General features: G+C 48.1%; 2 protein-coding genes across 2 annotated transcripts in view; both read right to left on the reverse strand.

The window, feature by feature from the left end:
- The window catches only part of LOC119174305 (sodium- and chloride-dependent GABA transporter 1), a 70,547-nt gene that overhangs the window by 38,785 nt on the left and 11,638 nt on the right, over nt 1-20,124 (reverse strand). The gene's annotated exons all lie outside the window — the stretch shown is intronic.
- mRpL42 (mitochondrial ribosomal protein L42) overlaps nt 13,182-20,124 on the reverse strand; it is a 220,404-nt gene continuing 213,461 nt past the window's right edge. Inside the window, exon 7 of the mRNA XM_075895796.1 lies at nt 13,182-13,193. The gene's annotated coding sequence lies outside the window, so the exon portion shown is untranslated. The remainder of the gene's footprint in view (nt 13,194-20,124) is intronic.

The raw sequence follows: 20,124 nt of genomic DNA on the forward strand, positions 1-20,124 counted from the left end.
CCATTGCCCAATTGTTTCGGCGAATTCCTTGTTTATCCCTCTTTCTTTCTTTTTTTTTTCGTCCAACCGCATGCGTCTTCACTCCGGAGGCCATGTCACCCGCTCTTTTCCAGCTTAGACCGGCACCACTTGTGCCACAGGCCCTCTCTCTTCTTTCTCGAAAAAAAGAAAGAAGAAAACAAAACAACAGAAAGAAAAGCAGCTTCGCACAATGCCCACGTGACGCTGTCGTCGTATGGGCCGAATGCCAGAAATCTGCCACAGCCGCCCCGTGACCGAGTGAAGCTCCGGACGCAAGGTGCGGACCTAAACCGCGCTCCGAGTGCCCCATTGTGGACGGCGACTGCCAGTTGATAGCGCGCTGCAGGAGTGCGTGTGGCGGCAGTAGCCTCCTATTTTCGCTCGACGGAGCCGCGTTCGGTTGATGACGTCAGAAAAGGTGGTGCGGAAGCCGATGAAGAGGTTTTGTGCGTACGTTGGCATTTCGATCTTTCTATCTCTCTTCGTTTCTTTCTTTCTTTCTTTCTTTCTTTCTTTCTTTCTTTCTTTCTTTCTTTCTCTCCTTCTTTCTTTCTTTTATTCTTTCTTTCTTTCTTCCTTTCTTTCTTTCTTCCTTTCTTTCTTTCTACTTTCTTTCCTTCTTTCTTCCTTTCCTTCCTTCTTTCTTTCTTTATTTCTTTCTTTCAGTGCGCGACTGGGATACACAATGACTACGCGTGGAATGGGACTACAAAAGCTGCCTATTTGTGTGCGTACATATACATGTCAAGAGGTAGCTGGTTGTTCTAGTAAGTATAGTTTGTGACCTCCGGGCAGACGACGAGTCTAGTAATTAATTTTCTGGCTCGGTTCCCGCGGAGAAGTTCTTACGTTTTCAAATGTTCAGTGAGAGCCCAGCCAATTCTGGCGCAAAAAGTTATGCGAAAACAAGCCCGGTTTATTGCGGCAAGGATCACGATCGGACTCGTATGTCGCGATTCACGAGGCAAATCATAGGACTACGTAAAGCTGCCACTGTGGCAATCGTGACGGAGAAATGAAAGGAAAAAATTACGTAACAGTGACCGACAATTGCGGCTAGAGCGTCGTTATTTCTTTTGCTTTTTCGATTGAACAAAAAGAAAGAATATATATGAATTTCGCATTATGTAGTGTAGTGGTGCCTGAAATATGCGGCGAACAGAGGAGCCGGTACGAACTTAAAACTCAAATATTTATTTGCGTCTGCCTGAGCCGATAACGTGGGGATAGCTACCAGCTCGAGCACGTTCACAGGCTCACTGGCACGATTCTCCCCTTCTTCCATTTAAATATAATTTTACGTAATACATACGGGCGTCGACACCATGGACAGCTAAACAATTTTTTCTATTGTTGTATATCGCGAATGAGTGAATTGATAAGATCATCAAATGTCTAACGCGCGGAGTGAGCCATTTTCATGGCGTATGTGTCTATACCGTAACACCGGAACCCACGTGTGACAGGAATTGAACGTGGTCACAAACAATTTGAACAGTAATAACTGAAACTATCAGCGAGTTAATGTATAAGAAATTGCTTGTCGATATACTGTCAAGCATAGTGTGTCGAACGGCCAATGAAGTTAGATATCAAAGACAAGAACTTGGACGGAAAATCTCCATCTCTCACCATTCAAGACCCCCCCCCCCCCCTTTTTTTTTTTTTCACTCCCTTCCGACGGAAGGCGCCCATAGGAGGGAGCAAGGTAAGGGTAACAGATGAAGGGAGAAAGTCCCGCTTTAAGTGCCATCGCTTTGGTCGACGGGCCCACGCACTGAGAAGGGCGTGCCGTTCCCGAAAGCATGCACAGCCGCGTTAGCCGAGAATAGACTGTGCAGGCGCCTCACGTAGCGCAGTCTGGCGTCGCAGGCGCGCCTGGCGCGCACGCCTTCGCCGAGAAAATAGAGCGGCCGGCGAACAAAGGCCTCCGACGACACTGACTTTTAGCGTAAGCTGAAATTCGCTTCGCCCCGCGACTTGAAGCGCATTTGCGAGTCCTTACTCTTCCCTCATTGCGTTATTAACGCGGTACGTTTTACAACGACGTCCTTTTTTTTTTTTCGAGCTCCGATGAAACTTCCGCTGTCGACAGTCAAGACGTGCTTTATTTTAGACAAGAAAAGGCGGGATAAACAACGCGGGGAAGGCTTATTGAGAAGTTTGTCACTTAAGTCCACGTATAGCTAAACAACGCACAAGGAACGATGGGACGAAAAATGTCTCGACCGCATCGCCGTTAATTATAGGAAGCGGGGCTAGCCAATATCACAGTTTATATTAGGTGGAGGACGTGCGTGAACTTTCATTCTCTGTACTGTGCTTTGAATTGCCATGACTGATCACTTTCTCTCATCACGATAAAGATGTACTGACTATCGGGCCTGCAATTATGAAGCTTCAAAAAAAAAAAGGCATACAAAAAAAGGCGAAACTTTATTGTTTCAACATATGGGAACCGCCGGAAACCGTGGCTTCTTTCTCCGGCTCCGTAGTTCACTAAAACGTTTTTGAACTTGAAACTGGACGCGGTCGCGTGTGTGTACGGTGCGTTTACTATGCGGTGAAGTGAGCTTAATCGCGTGAGCGTGGTTTATTTAGGGGCTTAGCGGCTCTGCACAGCATCTCCGGACCTGGCTTTTCTTTCTTCGATGGCCACGTTTGCTTATGGTGCATTCAGACGACGGACCGAATCCGGATTTGTCGTGGACGTGGACAGCTAATCCGCGGATGGTCCGCCTGCAGGCGCATCCACACGACGGACGGTGTCCTAGGGGAAAACAACCGGATTACCCTCGACAGCAGATTCGGCGCTCACCTGCGCCCGCTGGCAGCAGACCGGTTTGAGAGTATTCAACATGGATGCCCGCAAGAAGCGAAGCTTGGCTGCGATGTCTGTCGTGTTGTGACAAATGAACGAGTAGTTTTATTCTTTCAGGAGAAAAGGGAGTTGCTAGCAGAATGTTCTTTCAACTACATTGTTCCCCACTTGTAGAACTTCTGAACGCGTCTTCCATCCTTTTTTTAGAAGCGGCACGTCGCCGGTTGCAGAAGTTAGAATATTTCACCATCATGACGGCTAAGAATCTCGCGTGTCAAACGACGGTGGCGACATTTCCCGAACCACCAAAAGTGATTTCTGCGTATTTAATCACCTGAGAACGAAGCCCCCGGAAACTAAGTAAACCATGCTCAAGCGTAGATGATGCCGACCAGTCATGCAGCTGTCCGCGGGCCATGGAGGACATGCCGCGAGCAGACGAAAAGTGTACTGGTTGCCACCGACCCCAAGCTATTCCGCTGAAGTACCGGCTCTCCCCCGCCAGAATCCCGATGTGAGAAACAGGTTGGGTTCATCCGTCCGCGAGCCGCGCGGACGAGTCGCGGACGAGGGGAATCGCTGATGTGAGGTCATGTGACGCGCCGTCCGTCCCGCCACATCGGGATTCGATCCGTCGTCTGAATGCACCATTATGGTGCATTCAGACGACGGACCGAATCCCGATGTGGCGGGACGGACGGCGCGTCACGTGACCTCACATCAGCGATTTCCCTCGTCCGCGACTCGTCCGCGCGGCTCGCGGACGGATGAACCCAACCTGTTTCTCACATCGGGATTCTGGCGGGGGAAAGCCGATACTTCAGCGGATCAGCTCGGGGTTTCTGGCAACCAGTACACTTTTCGTCTGCTCGCGGCATGTCTTCCATGGCTCGCGAATAGCTGCATGACTGGTCGGCATCATCTACGCTTGAGCATGGTTTACTTAGTTTCCGGGGGCTTTGTTCTCAGGTGATTATATCCGCAGAAATCATTTTTGGCGGTTCGGGAAATGTCGCCGCCGTCGTTTGACACGCGAGATTCTTAGCCGTCATGATGGCGAAATATTCCAACTTCTGCAACCGGCGGCGTGCCGCTTCTAAAAAAAGGATGGGAGACGCGTTCAGAAGTTCTACAAGCGGGGAACAATGTAGTTGAAAGAACATTCTGCCAGCAACTACCTTTTCTCGTGAAAGAATAACACTCCTCGTTCATTTGTCACAACGCGACAGACATCGGGGTCAAGCGTCGCTTCTTGCGGGCATCCATGTTGAATACTCTCAAACCGGTCTGCTTTCAGCGCGCGCAGGTGAGCGCCGAAACTGCTGTCGAGGGTAATCCGGCTGTTTTCTCCTAGGACACCGTCCGGCGTGTGAATGCGCCTGCAGGCGGATCATCCGCGGATTACCCGTCCGCGTCCACGAGAAATCCGGATTCTGTCCGTCGTCTGAATGCACCATTACCGACAAAGACGGAGCGGATATTCAAGGCCCCGCGCAGTGTACGGCGTGCACTGAGAGAGAGAGAGAGAGAGAGAGAGAGAAAGGAAAGGCCGGGAGGTTAACCAGATATTGGCATCTGGTTTGCTACCCACCGCTGGGGGCGGGGAAGTAGGGGCAAGAAAGAGGGGTTAGATAGAGAAAAAAAAAACGCACGCGCACTCATAAAAAAAAACGAAAACACAAGGGCGTCCTAGCTACAACCGTTCAGTAAGGCCGGTACTGAGTTTACGCTGCAGCCCGTTATGTGTTTGTGTTAAGATTGCTCCTCCCAACCGGCAGAGCGGAGCACACACAAACGCACAACCGCTTCTTTCGCTCACTCTTTCGTGGGGTATTTCCAGCGTTAGTCGTAGTAAATATATAGGACGCTTCAAGCGGGGAAAAAGTGAGAGGGTGCACGCGCTAGGGAGCCAAAGCTGAGAGCGATGGAAAAGAAGAAAGGGTCTCGACTCCACATTTAACTCAAGACTGCGGGCCTCGTCACAACCTCCTCGGCGCTCCTGATCCTCCGCTCTTGCCTCCGTTGCTATCTGCTGTTTTCTTTACCCCTTAAGTACTTGTTCGCCGACCAAAACAGAGGAGGGACACGCGACCCGCTTGGAGCTGTTTCGGTCACACTGTGTCACTGTCCACGAAGCCGTTGACAGAGAAGCACACTCGTACATCGGCCAGTTGTCGAAGAGATTTTAGCGGGCCCATAGCCAAAGGAGGAAGGGTGTCACCCTCACCCATTCCCCCTCCTTCTGAAATTCTTATGGAAAGGGGTGTTCCCGAAAACATGTATAGTAAAGAAAAAGACGGTTTTTTTTTTTTTTCGAAATAGTCAAGGTCTTCAGGAAGAGGGCGTCCACTGGAAAAAATTACTGGCCACGGGCCAGAACTTGAGTGCTTGTAGTGGCAGGAAATTGGCGGGTCGTTGTACGTAACTTGACCCGTCACGGTGATCTAGCGGTAATGCTACTCGACTGCTATCCCGAAGGCCATGGGTCAGCCGCGGTGGCCGCGTTTTCGATGAAGGTAAAATGTTGAATGCCCCTGCACTTAGATTTAGGTGCACGATGGGGAGCCTCAGGTGGTCGAAATTTCCGGAGTCATCGACTAACGGCACTCGAAAGCGTACCGTTGTTTTGGGATATACAAACAGCAACAAATATTGTCGTTTATGCATAGCCTTACAGCTACAGGAACTGCATCTTCGTTTCTCCTCCTGTACTCGCGCTGATGTGGACCGACAGTATCTGTAGATAAAATTGAAGTTAGGCTCATATAGTCAAGTGACGGCCGTCAGCTGCACCGTTTCGCAGCGAAGTGTTCGTGGAGGAAGGTGTAGACGCGAAAATATAATAGCCCGCGCCACCACACACGACGACGAGGTGGTGGTGAATTCGTAAAAAGAAGCGAATTGATTCTTTCTATCGTATGGTTCCTGACAATCTTCTGTTAAAGTACAGAAAAATACTTACAAGTACAAACTCTATCCACGGTGCTATGAGTTGCAGCCTTATATATCTTGAACCCTGCCGAAAGATACATTCTTTGTACTCTTGAGATCAGGCTTTCAATGATTTCTTGCTTTCTTGCTTCACTCTTTACACTACGGGGATAGGCTATTTAAACTGGCAGTTATTACAAAGAAAAATTTAGAGTTTAGATGGATGAAAACGAATTAAGTGGTCGTCTAAGGATCATGTAAGTATAGAATTCTAACATGAAATACCATCAAACTATGCATAGTGTGAAGAAGTCCAAAAAGCGTTGTGATTGGGAATAACTTAACAATGAATTCTTCTTTCACTGACGTCAATGCAGCCGTTGCTGCTGCTGTGGCCTAAAGAAGAAGCTCCAACGGAAAGAATATTTTTACAATTTGTAGTTATTTTCAATATTCAAAACAAACTTTCTAAACGCTTTCTTTTTACGTTTAATTAGTCCCGGTCTTCTTTTTTATCTGCGGATAAATTTAATGAGCAGCACATCCCAAATCATACCTTGATATACTTTCGCATTTAAAGTAAAAAAAGACAAACTAACATGATGCCCTGCAAGCGCGCTATGTCATATATAGTACACATCAGCAGAGTCGTATGTCACTGAGTGTAGCTGAGCATGCGAATTGGCGCTGTCGTTCAGCGGTTCAGCAACGTTCTTAATAGATACTTCTGTCGAACTCACTCTCTTGGAGACTATATTAACTACCATAGTAAAGAGAAAAAAAAACGAAGAGTGAGGCATCGGAATGCAGATCTCGGCATGCACGCTGTGCTGATCAGATTTTGCAATTCCCCACTTTCTCTATAGCGTCCTTGTGGTTTCAGTTAAGATGCGAGTAAAAGGGCAATGTACGTACTTATACTCGTAAATATTCACTCGTGCGTCCGACTATCATCAGCAATAGGAATGCCGCCCCACTCGGCACACGCCGCAAAGACAGCCGCAAAAGGCAACGCAGCGAAAGGACGCGCTGCGATTTACCACGCGCACTTTCTGAGAGTGCAGCTACCATTCGTTTGTCTCAAGGTTCGTTTAGTGCGGTCTCCGTTCGGGAAGGCGATCGGCTGACGCTATTATGTCGTGTGGGCGAACGCCTCTTCAGAATAAAGCTGTGTTCTGCTACAAGTTAATTTAAACTTGTAACTTGTAATTTAAACTTTAACATAACGCTCTTTTGACAGTTAGGGAGGCCTTTTTAATCGATTGGTGAAATATAGGTTTAATAATCTGTCTTTCGCTTGCTATTTGAGGGTTTTGAAGCACTAATCAAGCAACAAACAAGAAAGTACGCGCCTTAAAACTGGGAATACTGATTTCATCCATGACGAACACTTTGTAATCAGAACCGTATTTTTTTTTATCGCGCTAAATAACAAGCTCGCCGTACTACTGAGATGAGAGTAACCGCACGGTTGAAATCTGCGCGACAATTATGAACTTCGCGGTGCTCATCGAAAACACATTTGACGTGACAGTTGTGCAACGGTTATGTTGCGTTCCTCTCGTGGCCCGGCGTTATCGCCATGTGACCTAAAATTAAAAGTGAATCATCGAAAAAGAAACAAACTGTGTGTCCCCGTCAACGGACGTTTGCTAACAGGTACCATTGAACAAGTGCAGTTCCGTGTGTACATACGTTTTACAAAATAGACACATCTCGAGAGAGAGAGAGAGAGAGAGAGAGAGAGAGAGACGGGTCCTAAACTTTTAAACACTTCTGCAGCAAACAGAAACAGGTGTGAATTCACACGTACAAATTTCTATGGTATACTATTCAAGCCCATCATGGACATCACAATCGCATGACTCCGATAAACCGCTTTTAAATTCAGGGTGAACATGCCTTGTCGAGCAAGTTTTTTTTTTTTTTTCAATAAAGGTTATGCTGGACCGTATAGTCTTAGCAGATTGCTCGTCTCCCATTTGATAAACGCTTGTTGAATCAAGGACGAGTCTGACACAGTGTTTTCTTCGAGAAGCCAGCAGCCGTGCCCTGGAATGCATGGTTACGAGAGTCTTTTTGAGTGAGTTACCTGCTTTTCGACTAGAAATCGCGAGGGACGCCCTTGGAACCCCGTGAGGCTATTTAGAGAGCATGACTTGGACGCATGGGTTGCACGTCGCCCCAAACGGCGGCTGTACGCCAGTGAGACCGACTCCTCCGTACGATGTTTGTGCGTAAGTGGTTCTTAAAGGGGTCCTTAACACTTTTTGAGCATGGTCGGAAAATGCTGCCGGTTGGTTTAGTCGAGGCTACCGAGAACACGCGAGCCAAATATTATAGCGTATGTAATCGGCGAAGCAAAAAGGAACAAGCACGAAGATATCGGGGCAAGGATTATCCCGGTCAATAAAAGGAATGCGAAAACGAAGAAATGTCGAGAAGAAAGCAAGCAGAAGAAAAAACATTAATCAGCACGCATCCTGGAATTCACAGTAAATTCTATGACAGCTAGAAATTGCTTTCCCTTCTCTCGAAAATGACGTTACAGGCTCAATAAAAAATCCCTTATCAGAGCCACTTTGTCAGCCATTGGCTGATTTGAGCATGACGCACCTTACGTATTTTCTTCTCCCGTGCCACTCTTCCCTGCTTAGCTTCCAGCGCTTTCATCGGGACGCGAAAAGAGAGAGTGTAATCGCAGTGTGCGACAGATGCTTGCAACTCCGGTCGTACTGAACGGATCCTTAACAATTTTTGCAGTGGTAAATTCGCTAGGCAATAAGCTTATTTAGAGAATGCATTCTGTAGCTACTTGAAGAAGTGTTACATGATTCCTTTAAGAACGCTCGACATTCAGAATTTTTTGACAGCACCCTACATTACCTTATGGCGACCTTAGTGGGTACGTAAACATTTATATTAAGTTCTGCGAAAGCCAACAAACTGGGAAGATGTTCGCGAATCGAAGGACAAAAAGAGAGAAGACTTTATTGACTCCAGCAGTTTGGCGACTATGTTTCTGCCTAAACAGCGGCCAGCATCCTGTAGGCCTTGGCGGCGTTCTCAGACTACTGGACGGCCTAGAGTTGCTTTTCTGAATACCAGCTATGCAGTAGGGCCTTCCTCTGCTCCTGATTGATTAGTTTGCGGCCATGTCGAGACGCCTGAGCCCGCAAAATGGCTTTCAGATCCGTTCGTTCCCCGCATAACTGACATTTGCCATTGCATTGGTCTGGATAATCACGTCTGTAGGTCACAAGACCTTTTTACGACCTCGCTGGTTCATTGAACGGGCAGTGTATACTGTGCAAGCACAAAGAAAAGAAACAGAAAAAAATAAAAAATAAAAATACGGGTAGCGTACACCGCTCTTTCCTGTCTTTTGTTCTGCTTCCTTCCTTCGTGCTTCTGCGCCACTTTCCTGTCCTTTTTTTTATCTGTTTTCTTCTTTAGTGTTTGCGCAGTATACGCTAGTCATTCGATGGTTGTAGGCCACCGTATTTTACTAGGTGTAGGTTAGATGATGCCACACTACCGTCTTAGGGTTATTGAGACATTGACATCCACCCATGTGTTTCCTCACCTTGCCGAGTTAACTTCTGAAAAACTTGCTCCCCCCCCCCTTTTTTTTTCTCCTGTTGTCGTTGTAGCTTAGTGCGATAATATTAAATTTTTTTGTCATTCCAACAACTTCGGGATATCGCACGCAATTTATTTACCGTATACGCTGTCCCTGCGGTGTGCTACATGCCGTCGAAAAATCGAGCAGTCATCCTAGCAGTGCAATAAAAGGTAACACGCCATTGATAATATACTAATAGCGATGCATCTTATTATTTAAGATACCTTTAGCAGGGATGTATTTTCAAGGCGGCGCCTTTGTGGATCTCGTACAGCCACTTCATTTGTCGACGTGTACGACTGTAGTGGTGATATCGTCGATTGTAATTAACAGGGATGATAAAACATTTCATAATTAATGGCCGAATTCAACTATTGTCTCAATTGGTAGCTCTTGTGAGCTAGCTACCACATTTATTCGCATATAAGCGGCACTGCCAAGCGCTATCTACCTGTTGGCCAGCGTTCGATATACTACCAGCCGATAACGATTATCCGTGGTTATGGCAGCTTTAGTAAGTATTGGTCCAAGAAATGAGTAGTGTGTCAAATTTATCAAAATATCTTGCACAGCAAAGTGAAGGCCCAAGGTAACAAAGCCATAGTCTTGATTACAGCCACCTAACGGCATCACGGAAACTAAATTTCTCGGACGATTTTTCCTCCACAAGCAGATTCGTAGTTCTGTTATTAGATAAGTCTTAACCATTCCATATCTCTTTCATAATAATAATAATAATAATAATAATAATAATAATAATAATAATAATAATAATAATAATAATAATAATAATAATACCCAGGCTTTTATGTGTCAACAGCGCGATAGACAAAGAGGCACGCCGAAGTTGATGGTTCTCGAAATTTCAGGCATCCGGTGTTCTTTTACCGCTCACTGATATCGCACGGTGCAGGGCCCTCTGTCGCATCGCCTTCATCGAAATGCGACCTCCGTAGCGGGGGTCAAAGGCGCGACTCTCGGGTCGGCAGCCGAGAACCATAACCAACGCCTTTCACAAAGGCTGTCACGCTACCGGTTTGCGGATAACTCGTAACAAACTCGACTTCGAATGCCTCTGTCGAAGGACTCGCCAGCTGTCGCGCGCACTCAGATGGGCGGGAGCGTATACGCTGCCTCGGTACTGCGTTTTCTATACATGTTTTTTTATTTCGTTTTCGTATTTTTTTCAGCTATGTGTTTTTGCGGAGTACCGAACATCTGCGCTGGCCGTGCAGCACTTGCGAGAACACGTGTACTCGCTCTCTATGCAGGCAGGCGCCTGAGCGTCGCAGAACGGAGAAGATAGAACAAAACACTCGGTATGAATAAAAAAACTGTAAATAAAGAACATAAAAAAGAGCGACAGAGATTTATCGAATTGAACGGAATACCACACGCCTCGGGTCACATTGATTCCAATCCAAAGGGTCACGAAGGGAATAAATTATAACTAAAGACTTGTTCGTTTTGCCTCATCAGTCAAATCATTGTGTACAATGGGTCTACCAGAAAACATAGTAACTTAGAAAGCGACTGCATGTATATCAATCATTCCTACGAAGCATTATAGACACTGAAGGAATAAGTGTAGCCTGAACCTATCACATTGAGTCAAATAGTTTTGACTTTAGTTTGATCCTCACCTTTACTTTTGTGCGATTGTTTTTACACACTATATCAATCACTTTCAGTTGACTGTTCACTGCAGATTTGTTGTTTTGTTTGATGCGCATTTTTTCTTCGTCTAAATACCTGCGTGTACGTTGTACTCTGTGTCATTGCCGTGCTCACTTACAAACCCGATTGATTCAAGTGCGCTGACGCTAAGCCTTCATCAGACCTTGTGTGTGCACTGCGAATTTTTTCTTATTTGCTAATTTATTCCGTCACTTCTGCATTAATTGTAGTCAACGGACTGATAAAGAGCTGCGGCTCACGAAATCTGCTAACAACCATGAAATAAATTGTTCGTTCACTCTATCAACTTACTACCAATCGTCAAAACGTGCGACTGTAAAATATGTTCTCTGAACTGACTGAATGAATGAACCAATTAATTAATAATTAATCAACTCTGCCTAAGATTTATTACATGATATTTTCGTTCATTCCGAAACGAACTACACTGACAATAACGGTGGTAATGGAATCGACAATTGACGACCAGGCAGGCATAGCCGAATGGTCGACGGGGGGGGGGGGGGGTAGAAATAATGATAATAAAAAAAAAAAACTGGCACCAGGCACTCGACATTCCATATGCATAGGACTTTACTGGAATGGCCGCTGGATAAAAAACAAGGTCTCGACCACCTCAAATACGCGGTGTACTGTGAAAAGTGGAGGCGCGGCACTAGTCATTCCTTTCCTTCTCCTCCTCTTAATTGCTTTTCTTTCCCGACCACTAATCTGAACCCAAAAGTATGGAGGGGTAAGCCAGGTGCAGCATGGTTAATCTGAATGTCTTTTCTCTCTGTCTCTGGCAGTGCCCCTCGTTACCGGGCCCAAGTCGGCTCACAGAAGATGTTGGGACTCTGCCTTATGAAGTTCAGAGTTGCTACCACGACTACGGGCTGTCCAGACAGCCCACGACGCGGCGGTGAGGCTAGGCCTCCCCGTTCCTACGTGGGAGCGGCCCGCGACGTTGCTCTAAAGCAGCAGCGCTTCTCAGGACCCAATAAAGTTCTTTGTCTGTCTGTCTCTCTGTCTATCTCTCTCTCTCTCGCATGGGGTGAAGGCATGCAACAATGTGTGGAAAACGTATTCACTCAAATACGGCCCCTTTCACACGGCTGAGAAGTATTGCTCTCAGTCACTGAGCAGGACGGCTGCTGAACCGAAGGTTGCGGGTTCGATCCCGGCCATGGCGGTCGCATTTCGATGGAGGTGAAACGGTATAAAGAGGCCCGTGTACTGTGTAGTGTATACGTAGTGTGTCAGTGTGTAGTGTATATGTAGTGTGTCAGTGTATACGTTAAAGAACAGAGTATGGTCTAAATTTCCGAAACCGGCCGCTACGGCGTATCTCATAATCATATCTTGGTTTTGGGACGTAAAACCTCGCATATGACAATTATCGTTGACATGCGCTATTTGCGTATGCCATAAGGGGCACGGGTGGCACGGTGTCACCTTCTCCTTCACGCTGCCTTCTCATTTCTTCGTCACTCTCACCCTAACGACGCTGCGCCATGCTAGCTTATTTCAAATCTCGAGAAATACCGATTCGCTTTACGAACGCATGTAATAACAGCACTCATTATTCAACCACGCGGTTATATACTGGGTTAGATAACAGTGTACACTATCAACAGCAGAAGTTTGCGAGACGCGAAATGATGGATAAGGCTGAATTCCCGCTTTGTCTGGGAGTGTAACTTCGAAATAAATGTTCAATACTGCACTTGGCATTCCAATTCATACAGCTGCAGCTAGATTAGAAGCATTGGGCACCGATTGATTGATATGTGGGGTTTAACGTCCCAAAACCACTATATGATTATGAGAGACACGATAGTGGAGGGCTCCGGAAATTTCGACCACCTGGGGTTCTTTAACGTGCACCCAAATCTGAGCACACGGGCCTACAATATTTCCGCCTCCATCGGAAATGCAGCGGCCGCAGCCGGGATTCGAACTCGCGCCCTGCGGGTCAGCAGCCGAGTACCTTAGCCACTAGACCACCGCGGCGGGGCAAGCATTGGGCACTGATATAGGAGAAATTCGCATTTGTCATGGATTCAACCTCCCGCAGACACCTCCATCTAGGCTTTCGTTAGGGCGACACCAGTGCATCCAGGCTACACGCTATCGTATGCTATCGTATGCGCTCCGCGGCACAAATACGCGCGTCGCCGTATACCCATGTGCCGTGTGAAGAAGCCTCGAAATGGGTTCAACATCACCGCCTCATCGTGTAGTACATATCCCGAATGTATACGACGCGTTGAACGCGTGCTGCTGTACCAGCCAGGCGATACGGGCATTCTGCCACTCGCGGTGCTCGGACTCGCTCGCTGGATTCCGTGCCGACCGGTTGTGCCCTCGTGGTCTCCGACGTCAGCGTAGCTCTGGCCGACTGGGCTGGCCCTACGTCATCTCCTAACGCCGATCTCCGACGACAGCGCAGCTCTGACTTACTGGACTACCCTACGCCATCTCCTGACGCCGACAAGAGCTCTCGCAAGTGGTGCCCCGTCCTCGGACTCCTGTGATCGTGTTTCCATCTTCCCTATCTCTTTTATCCCCTCGATATGTCCTCGCTCGCTGGCTTAGCGAATCTCTCTCTCTACACCTTTATTCCTATTCTTTTAATCCCTCCTCACCCCCATTCCCTGCGAGCTACTGTTGAGGTGTCACACCGTGATGCAGACAGTTACGGTGCTCACTTTTCTCTTCCTTTCCCTCTCTTAGAACCACTTCGCGGTGCTCTCGCAACTCGACGAGAAGGGTGCGGACACGTTGCACATACGTGACTGCGTAATGTGAACAGTGCAGCGGGACGAGCTACGAAAAGATCGAGAGGGACGATGACTATATATACGCGGGCACCAGGCGTCGAAATACCACGTCCATTCTTATTACAGCGACTATATATATATATATATATATATATGTATATATATATATATATATATATATATATATATATATATATATATATATATATATATATATATATATATATATATATATATATATATAGGCAGGCATGGTGGTTGAGTGGCCGTAGCGTTGCATATAGTCTAGTAGATCCTCCGTGAGTGGTCACAACGTGGTTTATTTCGACGTTTCGGCCTAAAGTCTGGCCTTCATCAGGCCTAGAGTCTGATGAAGGCCAGACTCTAGGCCGAAACGTCGAAATAAACCACGTTGTGACCACTCACGGAGGATCTACTAGACTATATATATATATATATATATATATATATATATATATATATATATATTGAAGGCTCTCGTGAATTGTGTGCGGCTGTGCGGCCAAGAGACGTGTAGAACGAGTTTAGGCTAATCGATTAGCTAGACTAACCCAGCGTTCTTGCGCCTAGAAAAGAGACATGCCGTAAAAATAAACATAAAGGCCTATCATTTCGCCGGCATGGCAGAAGTACGTTAACAAGTTCTTCTCAAGGACAAGAACACTTGCATTGAAAAGCGAACCATATTTGTGGATTCGAAACAGCGGAGTCATTTTCTTTGTATGAACTATAGCTGGTGATGGTCTTGAATTTTTGTGTAGACGTTCAAAGCGGGGCGTGCCTGTGTCTGTGCGCGTTTGCGCGGGCGCGCGTCCCTCTAAACTTGCGCGCCGCATATTGCCATAGTGTATACCAGCATTTTCATTTTATTCGTATAATGTCGTTCCCGCCATCTGTTCACGTATGTAAACAGCTTTAGCGATAACCTTGGCGTGCTTGCGCACCGGAGTCGGACATGTCGGAAAAATACACGATGACCGTCTTGATGCACGTAATTTATCGAGTAGTTTACTCCCAAGACAGACAATGCCGACGTCGATCAATGAACAGGAGCAGCACAGGGCCGGAATGGTTGCCGACAGCACTGCGAGTATAACTAATTCAGTGCAGTGAGTGCGGGAGCGCCGCACATTGGTATAGCAGCCGCGTGCGTTGTGTATGCCCCGTATAAGGCGACCGGTTCCGTTCTTGCGTCAGACACCGGCACGCAACGCTGATCGCTTATCGAAGCCCGCGAGTTCTTTACTTAGCTCTGGGATCAAACGCCGAGGAAAGGAGTTAGACCATGGGGCGTTCGATTCATCATAAGTAACGATGAGTTAGTACGTGAAATTTGGGAAAGCGGGCTTCAGCAGTGTTCCTCGTTCTATCACTGCTGATCATTACGGTACAAAGAAACATCAGGACTCTCCAAACAAATTCCGCAATTACTCAAGTGTAGTACCGATAGAGTTGGCAGAATTTTTTCTTCCTCTTTTTTTTTTGGGGGGGGGGGAGGGGGGCAAAGTTGGAGGGGTCAATCATACTTTATGCATGTTCGTGTCTGCGCGTATGCATACACGTGAAAAATTTCGAAGGGTTAAACAACCTCAACCCCTATCAGGCTACGCCACTATATAGTACTATTCCTTGCACGTGGTGGAGGGAAGAGGGTTCCACCCCCCAATTTTTCTATCTTGCTCGCACGCACACATGTAAACGCACGCACGAACAAACATAAGGTTAAATGGTAATTCATCTCCCCCCCCCCCCTATAAAAAAATCTTGGCTATGCTACTGATTTCTTGCTACCCGAAAGCATGGTACACGCAAGTAGTAACCCAAACGGGCAATAGTCGCATTTTCCTTTTACGGCCTACGCTACCGATACACTCTACGCAACTACAAATAACAGCGCAGCGACGTAAAGAGCCCACCTTGCGGGTGTGTTCGAAGTCTTGCATCATCTTTTCTAGTGCCGCTGTCGTGTCCGCGAACTGAATCGGCCAGCTGCAACGGAAATGGAACAATGCGCACGCGATGCGGGTATGGTGACAATAATGCAGAGTTAATAAAGGAAATGGGGGAAAAAACAGAAAGACCGCGGATACCTCCAAGTCGTGCCGGGAAGCAGTAATCGTTCGCGGCGAACGCTAGTTTGCTGGTCCATTTCGTCGAGTTGACTTGAACCCGCCATGGCGTGCGCTAACCTCACCGATGTCCAGGTGCCCCAACCTCCCACTGCTTCCGAACTGGCTGTCTTTCGTAGTTATTTTCGGCCAATACGTGCTTCCCACAAAAGTATAGCGTGCGAGCGAGTCGAAAGCGAGGGCCCCCCTAGTTGCGTGCACAGTACACGACATGCGTCTGCAACGGTAGAAGAGATAAGATAAGGACATTACATATAAACGAAAAACTTGCTTGTGGGTAGCTGCTTTTTTTTTTACATTGAAAGACAGAACAGGAAGAGAGGCCTACCGTTACGCTAAGTGAATGGGAAGAGTGTGGCGAGCAAATTAACGGCATGCGGGTACAATCGGCGAGAACCTATCTTGACAGAGGAGCGACGGCTATATGGAGGTGGGGCTACCACACATTTGTATTGCTTCGCCAGTAGCACGGCAGCTTGCGGCTGACTTCGCCTTGGCTCTCTCACATTGTTAAGGCGTTTAGAAAAACGTATACACGAGAAAACTGAATGGGAGACATTCCGATTGTTAAGTCGAGGTTTTAGTGTCATATAACGACTATATTTTTTGCCTAGGAAAACTAACAACGGGTTCGCGGCCGCACATTGACCCACTACGCCAGAGACGCCATGTTTGTTTATGTTTGTTTTGGAACGAGGACGTGCTGAAAATATATGCTGCTGCCTAAGAAATCTAGAAGGAAAGCATTTCTGCGAAGTGACACAGTAACTGTATTTTAGCTACTGTCTGATTCTCATAATGAATAAAGCCGCACTCTGTTCAGCAAGCAGAATAAACAAAAAATTAACAGTAAATTTAACTACTATACGTTGTTTTGGCGCGGTAACTGGCACGCGCTTCGGTTTTGTAGCCTCCACCATGCCGTCAAAAAGGTTTAAAAAATGCTTCGTGGAGTGAGATTCGCAAGAAGAGCACAGGAAATTTGGAGGAAGGAAAAAACTGAGTAGAGGCCGTGACGTCACATTTTGTGAAGCCAGAAGTAGGGAAGAGTAGGAGCGCTCCTTCTCGCACTTTTGGACACGCTGATCTGGTTGCTAGGAGACAATATCGCGTCGCGCTGACCAGAGCGCAGGGACATCGCCAGCTGACCGAGCCCCGAAAGCGATATATCTGGTTGCATCGGCTAAAGAGCTGCGATGCCCTTGATAAAACAGGAGCCAGGCGTCATCTTCCATAGGTGAGTGTATTGAACTTTCTTTATGTTCGACGTACGGTATGATCGAGAGTATCCTCGCAGAACATAATGCACGATACTGCATGCGTCAGCGTAGTGTTCCTGGGGCTTATTTATGGCTCTTGGTGGCAGTTCTTGAACGCGATAAAACGCAGCGCAATTAATCACGACGCTGACGACACGGCGCAACTAGCGCCGGAGTTTCTTCTTTCGTTCGCTTTGTCCGCGTCGTGATATCACTGTGTTTCAATTTATTCATGACTATTTGTCCATGTGTCAATAATGTCAGCGAATTTGCGTACATTTATAATTGCTTTCGTGCAGGTTTCTCAATCATCCCCGTCGAAAGAGGCTATGAATTGAGGCTATTAGACCCAGCCAACGCGATTGGTAACCAACGACATGGTATTTTGTGTGCTCAAAACACTTCCCACCTGAGAACTTCAATAGAGCGGCGCCAGTGGCAGTTCGCCTTCGCGAGGATGCCGTTCCTACTGCCATGAGAAACCGCAACGACCACCATGCTGCAGATTTAAATGCCCAACCTTTATTGGAGAGACATGTAAATTGACTGCATGCTTATACGTAGGTATATTGCCCAGGCGAGTGTACAAAAAACGGAACAGAGTTTTATTGCGTGCAATCGTTGCTATTGAGCATTTCAAACAAATTTACAGTTACGTGCTGCAAGAAAAAAACTGTGTAACTCGGCATGCAGGGTAATCGCAGTGGTCTTTTTTTTTCTTTCAGGTGAACCGGTAAGTTAAGGGTACGCGACATAATTTAACAGTGCCATATGCACTGGCCTTCTTCCATAGAAGCATGTTGCGCCTCCAGATTATTTCTTGCATCTGTGCCTTATAACATTCGCACCATAGAGTTTCATACAATCGCACCAATGTGGCGGCACTTCAGTCAAGCTACAGTGAGGCGGGGCGGTCGTTCGGGTACAACCGCTTCGAAGAGAACTTCGGCCCATATAAAACTACCTCGCACAAAACGCAATGAAATCTGAAGACATCAAGCAGCTTCGCGATTTGCCTTCCTGTGTCAAACACAATTGGGTTAGGCACGTCTTTTCTACTTTTGACAATGCAGCCTTCAGGGATAGCAGCGGGCCCATTCTTTCCATTCGTCACCGTCGCGCACAGAAACGGGTCACCACTGTCTCCAACATTAAGAGCCGCTGGAGGTGTCGTTCTGTTCTCGGAAACGTATCCTTTCATCGCGGAGTGCCGCAGCACGGTGTCGAAGGCAAACAGCGAAGACGTGGTGCGAAGCCTTCTCGGAGAAGCTGTCGCGGGCTTCGAAAATCCCTCGCGATGGCACGCTGAGTGCTGCGCACACAGCCATGACTACATACACTCACTGTATAATGAACTTCTAACACTTTAGGTCATCCACGAACACTACAATCTCATAAAAATGCAGATTCACAGACAACAAGTCGATCAAAGGTGTGATTTGCCGACGACGGCGCCATGACGGGGCATCGACGGCGTGCCCACATTCCCATAGCAACCATTGTGAAAAAGCCCGTGACTTCCGCCACACTTTTTTTTTTGCCGCTTAAATAGCGAGGGCCTCTCCTCAGTTTTCTTTCCTCCATGACAGGAAAGGAGGGACATGTGTGACGTCTCAAATGCAGAGCATGAACGAGTCGTGGCTGCGGATGCGGCGACGCCAGCGTGCGTGTCCCAATACCTGTCCATCACAGAGCTCAGCGCCGTTCCCGTCACTGCCAGGGAGCCTGGGGATCGAAGCAACAGCGTCGGCTTCCTCCACGGCGTCGACGGTGACCTCACGGACTCTGAGCTGCCCGCGCGACTCGTCTCGCCTGTTCCGGTGCTGGCATCAAGCAAGGAAGGGCAGACGGTGCGGCTGTGGTTCGCCTGCAGCCAACCACCTGACCGGGTCACCCTCTGCGGACTCCAGCTGCGGGTGCGGCACGCCAGGCCGCGTTCCCTACAGTGCCGGCAGTGCAGGCGCTTCGGGCACGTGTCCGAGGCGTGCTCGCTTGTCGGCGCCTGCGTCAGATGCGGCCGCCGATTCCTGCAGTGCCCGCTGCGTTAACTGCGAGAGGGGGGCATTCAGCCGACACGTCGACCTGTCCTCGCTGGCAGGAGGAGCGGAAAGGGGCCACGGCCCCGACCCCGCTCTGGAGACGGGCAGTCAAGGCCGCAGTATACGCGAGGAGCGCCGCGAGGTTCGTTCCTACGCAGCTGCGGTAAGGGCCAACCTTCCCGAGAGCCCCTCAAAGGATCCTGGCTTGCAGCGCCCCACTCCAGCGCCGCGCCGATGTTCCCTGCCAACGGTGAGCCCATCCCCAACGAGCCCACCGCTCGCTACACCCGCCGAGCCTGGGGAGGACCCACCGGACGCCCTCATCGCATCCCTGCTCGCTGCTCTGCGCGCGGTCGGAGATGCGCCGACAACCCATTGCGTGCTGTATGCCTTACAGCACTCGGCGGGCAACCCGGATCCACGCAACTCAACTAGGAGTCCTGCTGCTGGTGCAGAAATGCTCCCTCACTTCGAGAAGTTCCAGCGGGCTCTCGCACACTACTGGCTACTGTGATTGCAGTAGCAGCTGCCCCTTTCTATTTGATGATTTGATTGATTGATATGTGGGGTTTAACGTCCCAAAACCACTATATGATTACGAGAGACGCCGTAGTGGAGGGCTCCGGAAATTTCGACCACCTGGGGTTCTTTAACGTGCACCCAAATCTGAGCACACGGGCCTACAACATTTCCGCCTCCATCGGAAATGCAGCCGCCGCAGCCGGGATTTGAACCCGCGACCTGCGGGTCAGCAGCCGAGTGCCTTAGCCACTAGACCACCGAGGCGGGGCTGCCCTTTTCTATTTCTTCACCTATTT

Source organism: Rhipicephalus microplus, chromosome 5 (assembly GCF_043290135.1).
Source record: "Rhipicephalus microplus isolate Deutch F79 chromosome 5, USDA_Rmic, whole genome shotgun sequence".
NCBI lineage: Eukaryota > Metazoa > Arthropoda > Arachnida > Ixodida > Ixodidae > Rhipicephalus > Rhipicephalus microplus.